The following is a 5,881-nucleotide window of genomic DNA, read 5'->3' as shown; positions in this document are numbered from 1 at the left end:
GTTGACAATTACAGGCCTCTAATCTTTTCAAGTAGGAGAACTTGCACAATTGGTGGTTGACTAAATACTTATTTGCCCCACTGTATTTGACACTTCATATTGTCAGTGTAGAAAGAAAAAAAGGAAAGAAATTGCGAAATTTACGATCAGCATTCACTTTCACTTACATCAATTTCTTGGATAATGTATTTTATTTTGCTTGCTCCGTCTTTCATTTTGATCACTTTTACCCTCTCTTCTAGGATCAGAGCTTTTCTTGTCTTAGCTGCTTGACATCCAAAGGTCCGTCTTGTACCCCTTTTAGCAATGCAACATTCATGCTCGTCTGAATCTAACAATAACAAATACTTTCTGGACCCGGTAGCTTTTTTTTCCACCATCTCACTGTCTTTAACTCGATCTCCCCTCGATCGCCACCCAAGACAGGGTTGCCCAAATGATGTCATGCAATGAACTTTTAAGCCAGCCACGGGACACTTCGTAGTCCTCGATGGTCATAGTTGGCTCTCGAAGGCTAACAACCTTATGCTAACTGGAGCGCTTCTCTCTCATTAGCCCTCTATTTCAAATTTCAAATGTAAACGGTGCACATTCACCACATCTGCCAACAGCTTTGAAGCAACCTTCTTTGAAGTTGGTCGTGTTTTCCCGGTGCTTTGTGCTGTCATTTACCGTCCTCCTAAATACAACAAAGACTTTTTAAGCGACTTCTCAAGCTTTCTTGCGGAAATCAGGCTGAGATATGATCGTATTCTCCTAATGGGGGATTTTAATATCCATGTATGTTGTCCGGAAAAAACGCTAGCAAAAGACTTCTTAAGACTTATCGACTCTTTTAATTTTGTGCAGTATGTGACCAGCCCGACACACGAACAAGGACATATTTTAGACCTTGTCCTTGCTCATGGTATAACGGTGTCAAATCTGGAAGTCCTTGAAAATGGAATTTCTGATCACATGGCAGTTTTATTTGACGTAGTATTATCGCATGCTGCTGTGAAATCTGGCGCTCCTAGTTGTAAACGCCGAATTTTTAACCCTCGCACTGCTAGTCGTTTCTCTGATGCCTTTAATAACCTTTGCGTACCCTCGTCTAACACAGAGGAACTCACCTCTTGGTTCGACTCGTCATGCCGGGCCATCCTGGATTTGGTGGCTCCTTCAAAAATTGTGCTGCCAAAGCCTAAACCCGAGCCATGGTTTAACGACATTACCCGCGCAGCTAGGCAGGAGTGTCGCAAAGCTGAACGCAAGTGGAAAAGAGACAAATTGCATGTCTCTTCTCAAATTTGGAAAGACAGCTGGCGTATCTACCAGCTCACAGTAAAAGAGGCCAAAAGAAAATATCTGTCGGACCTTATTCTAGCCAACCGTCACAACCCTCGTGCACTATTTAAAACGATAGATTCTGTACTCAAACCCCCTCTGCCTACTTGCGCGGATTCTTCAGCCGAGATGTGCAACAGATTCCTTCAGTTCTTTATTGATAAGGTCTCTACAGCTAGGATTCCGGTCCCAAATACCGCATCTGACCCCTCTGTCCATGTTCCATGTTCAGCTGTCCTAAATTCTTTTGATACTGTGTCCTTGGCGCTTTTGGAGGATGTAGTTCGCCAGACGAAGCCATCTGGCTCCCCTTGCGACTCTCTTCCCCCACGCTTCTTTCAGGAGGTTCTCCCGAGTGTTGGTGCATCGGTCTTGGATATCATCAACAGCAGCCTTTCTTCTGGTGTAGTTCCCCAACAGTTTAAACATGCTGTGGTCCAACCCTTGATCAAGAAACCTGGTCTTGATCCAGATGAGCTGTCAAGTTACAGACCCATTTCCAAACTGCCTTTCATTTCCAAAATTCTGGAAAAAGTGGTGCACATGCAGTTGAAACTTTTCTTGGATGAACATAACATCTTGGAGGTCTTCCAGTCAGGTTTCAAGACGATGCATAGCACGGAGTCAGCCCTGTTACGCGTTTCTAATGACATCCTCCTGGCAAATGACTCTGGAGACCACGTGTGTCTGGTTTTATTGGACTTAACTGCAGCATTTGATACAGTGGATCACAGTATTCTGCTGACTCGTTTGCAGCACTTGGTGGGCATTGGCGGGAGTGTTCTTGATTGGTTTAGGTCCTATCTAGCTGACAGGACCTTTTGTGTCAGCCTTGGCTGCTCTGAATCACGCACTGCTCCCCTGTCATGTGGTGTTCCACAGGGCTCAATTCTGGGGCCTCTGCTGTTCTCGCTGTATCTGCTCCCATTGGGTTCCATCTTAAGGAAACATGGTATTCCTTTCCACTGCTATGCAGATGACTGCCAGATCTATGTCCCACTGAGCAAGAAAGACACCTTCTCATTAAGGCCACTCCTATCCTGTCTGGAAGAAATCAAAACCTGGATGGCACAAAATTTCTTGAAGTTCAACGAAAAGAAGACAGAGGTGATATTGTTTGGCCCCAGTGGACCTTGTACATTCCATCCTGTAGACTTGGGCCCCCTATCTCCTTATCTGAAATCAACGGTCTCAAACTTGGGACTTAACCTGGACAGTGATTTCAAACTCGATCGGCAAATTGGTGCCGTTGTTAAATCCAGCTTCTTTCACCTTAGACAGCTGGCCAAAATAAAACCTTTCCTCTCACATGAACACTTTGAGACAGTAATTCATGCCTTTGTCACATCCCGGCTCGATTACTGCAACACCCTGTACTTTGGAGTCAGCCAGTCCTCCATCAAGCGCCTTCAGCTGGTACAGAATGCCGCTGCTCGCCTCTTGACTGGTACTCGTAAGAGGGAGCATATAACTCCTACTTTGGCATCCCTTCACTGGCTCCCCATTCATTTTAGAATTATTTTTAAGATCCTCCTCTTTGTTTTCAAATCTCTGAATAATCTCGCGCCACCTTACCTCTCTGAGCTCATACGCCCCTACACCCCTGCCCGGCGCCTCAGGTCTGTGGACCAGTCTTTGCTAGACGTACCAAGAACTAAACTGAGGCTCAGAGGGGATCGAGCCTTTTCTGTTGCTGGTCCATCTCTCTGGAATGACCTCCCACTGAACATTCGGCAAGCCTCCTCGCTGCCCATCTTTAAATCCCTCCTCAAAACTCACTTGTATTCTTTGGCGTTTGACTCAGCATGACTTAGATTTGCTATTGGTTTTACTGCTTGGTGCTTTCTACCGCCTTATTACTTATTACTTATTACTGATTCGTCTTACTGTTTATTGTATATGTTAAATCGCTCCATGTACAGCACTTTGTATGCAGCGATGGCTGTTTGAAAGTGCTCTATAAATACTGTTGACTTGACTTGACTTGACTCTAGTTATCTTAAGGTTTTTAGCATGATAAAAAGTAAAGCATTTTCAAAATGCTTTACTCATAATACGAGGAAACGTTTGTTTATTTGATTGTCCGTCAAGCCATAAGCAATTTACTCTGAGCAGCGAATCGGATGCATTCCACTCTATCTTCTACGGATCTAGCTTTAGTATCTACACACACACAGTGAGGTCGCTCTTGGCCAATCGGAGGCCAGGATGATGCTCAGTAAGCCAATGGTAGCGCAGCTATGAGTATGTTGTGTTCAGGAAACTCGCAGCAGTGACCGAAATAAACATAATTCACGATGTAAACCACTGTGGTGGTTGCTGCTGCCATTTCCGAACGAAGCAGTCGAGGTCGCTGTTGGATTAGACTTCGTTGAAGTGAATGTCTTCGTGAGGCTCTAACAGAGAAAATGATTTCTTATAACGCAACAGGGTTTTATTTTCGTCGTGTGTGTGTGTCTGGCTGACTGGGAAGTGCATGAGCAAGTCGAAGCAGCAGTGTCTCTTCACCTTCTTAAATATTTAATCATAAACATATTGTCTGCAAGGGGTAGCTGGCCAGCATCTCGCTGGAGGCTACACTGTCACAGCTGCATAAAGACAATGGTAATGAAAGTTAATTACTGTAAAATGTTTTATAATTAAAGATTTAAATAAATATGTGTACAGTAATCCCTCGTTTAATCGCGGGGGTTACGTTCAAAAAAGAACCAGTGCTAAGTGAAATCCGTGAAGTAGGATTTATGGAAAAAAAAAGCCAAAAAATGTGAGAGGGACGAAATTTCAAATGTGCTGTATGTTTCACATACCTCATACAGGAATTAACTTTCATCAGCACTGCCCCTTAAGAGACGCGAGTAAACTTGTGATGGTGGTGTCTGACGAGGAATAAGTATATTTTTGTGATATTTTTGGTTTGTAGGAAGGTTTAGGCATGTTTTTGCTCAAGTACCAGGAGCGAGTGTTCCCTGAGAGAAAGGAGTGCATGTCCCTTCGGAACGAGGTGTGGGATTGCTTGAGCAAAACATGATATTTTGAGAGTCAGATGTGTATGACACCTGTTATCGAAGAAGAAGGCTGTTCGGTGGCGCCAGAGAGTTTGGGCCGGCCACCATCCCCTCTGTGGCACACAAACATTTGAGCGTAGAAAAGGAATCGGGAGCTAAACTCTGGTAGAGTCTTCTGCGGGTTGCGTACAGACACCCAGCTGGTTGGATGCACACTCTGCCGGGGATGTTGGCTCTCCTTCCTAGTGCGTTACTGTGAGAGTTTGATTTTACTTATTGCATTTAACCAACATGTGATTGTATTGCTGTGCTGATTCTTTGTGGCGGAATAAATGACGCTCATATTCTAGCAAAGTTCAGTGTCTTGTGTTCATTTCTGTGTGTCTCAACGATCCTGCTTGAGTAAATAACAAAATATTGTGAAAGTGTTCCAAAACTGCGTCGAAGGCCGCTCTCACTTTACGTTCTGATGGTGTAGCCGCCGTTAGTCTCCAGCTAGTTCCAGTCGGCTATCCCTACACAGCCGGCGTGTTTATGATCAGACATCTAACCGATATTGATGAGAAGTAGGCAATCAAAAACAGGTTGTTGCTTTTGGTGAAGCCCAAGGCCCATCTCTCTCTCTCTCTGTCTCTCTGTCTGTCTCTCTCTCTCTCTCTCTCTCTCTCTCTCTCTCTCTCTCTCTCTCTCTCTCTCTCTCTCTCTCTCTCTCTCTCTCTCTGCCCCCCTCCCCTTTCTCACTCTTTCTCTCCCCGCCACGCATGGAGCAAATAGAAAAGACAGTATGCCACAGAATCAAAAGAGTGACGTGACACATGCTTCCTGAGTGACTAGTCACGCTGAGTTGGGCTGCACAGATGTGCAGCCAATCAGGTCACGGGATAAATCCACTCGTGCTGTCATTGGTTGATGTCATCCCAGAAAACCAATCATGCGCCTTGAATGAGGGGCCCGTTGCATATACAGTACAGGCATGTACAAAACCTCTGAGTCTTTTGGCATTTTTTTCTGAAGACAGTACTTTTGAAAAACATGATGTACTGAAGCCACGACAAATGAAGCGTGCCGCAAAAGCTGAAAAGTCTTTTCACGAATAACCAGGAATTTAAAAAAAAGAATTAAATAAACCACCTCCAAGATTAAAATAATTAACGAAACAAAAATCCACCAATGATATGTGATACTGGTCATGTTAAATATTGCGTTGTAATTTGAACTCATCGAGCTCTCACAGTAACCTTCATTGTAATTTTAAACCATAATTCAATGGGTGTTTTTATTTTCTTGTTTCTTGCAGACATCCGCAAAGATGTTTGTCCTGAGTGGCTGGATACAGAGCCTTCTCACATTAAAGAAGAAAAGGAGCAGGCCCTTTACATAAAAAAAGAGACAAATGTTGATGATGAGGATAAAGAGTCTGATGGTAATCTGACATGTCGCACTGACAGCAAACCCTGTAAATGTACATCATACCGTTCCTCGCGTGCGCGCACACACACACACACACACACACACGCACACACACACACTTTTTTGGCCAAACTTTTTTG

General features: G+C 44.1%; 1 long non-coding RNA gene across 1 annotated transcript; it reads left to right on the top strand.

The window, feature by feature from the left end:
• The first annotated feature begins 4,141 nt into the window (after positions 1 to 4,141).
• On the top strand, positions 4,142 to 4,685 carry LOC127604326 (uncharacterized). The gene is made up of 2 exons (XR_007963257.1): positions 4,142 to 4,200; positions 4,370 to 4,685. It is a non-coding gene; the product is annotated as an uncharacterized LOC127604326 (long non-coding RNA).
• Positions 4,686 to 5,881: the final 1,196 nt, after the last annotated feature.

Source organism: Hippocampus zosterae, chromosome 7 (genome assembly GCF_025434085.1).
Source record: "Hippocampus zosterae strain Florida chromosome 7, ASM2543408v3, whole genome shotgun sequence".
Classification (NCBI taxonomy): Eukaryota; Metazoa; Chordata; class Actinopteri; order Syngnathiformes; family Syngnathidae; genus Hippocampus; species Hippocampus zosterae.
The sequence above is the reverse complement of the archived record's forward strand: the minus strand, read 5'-3'. Positions and strand labels throughout refer to the sequence as shown.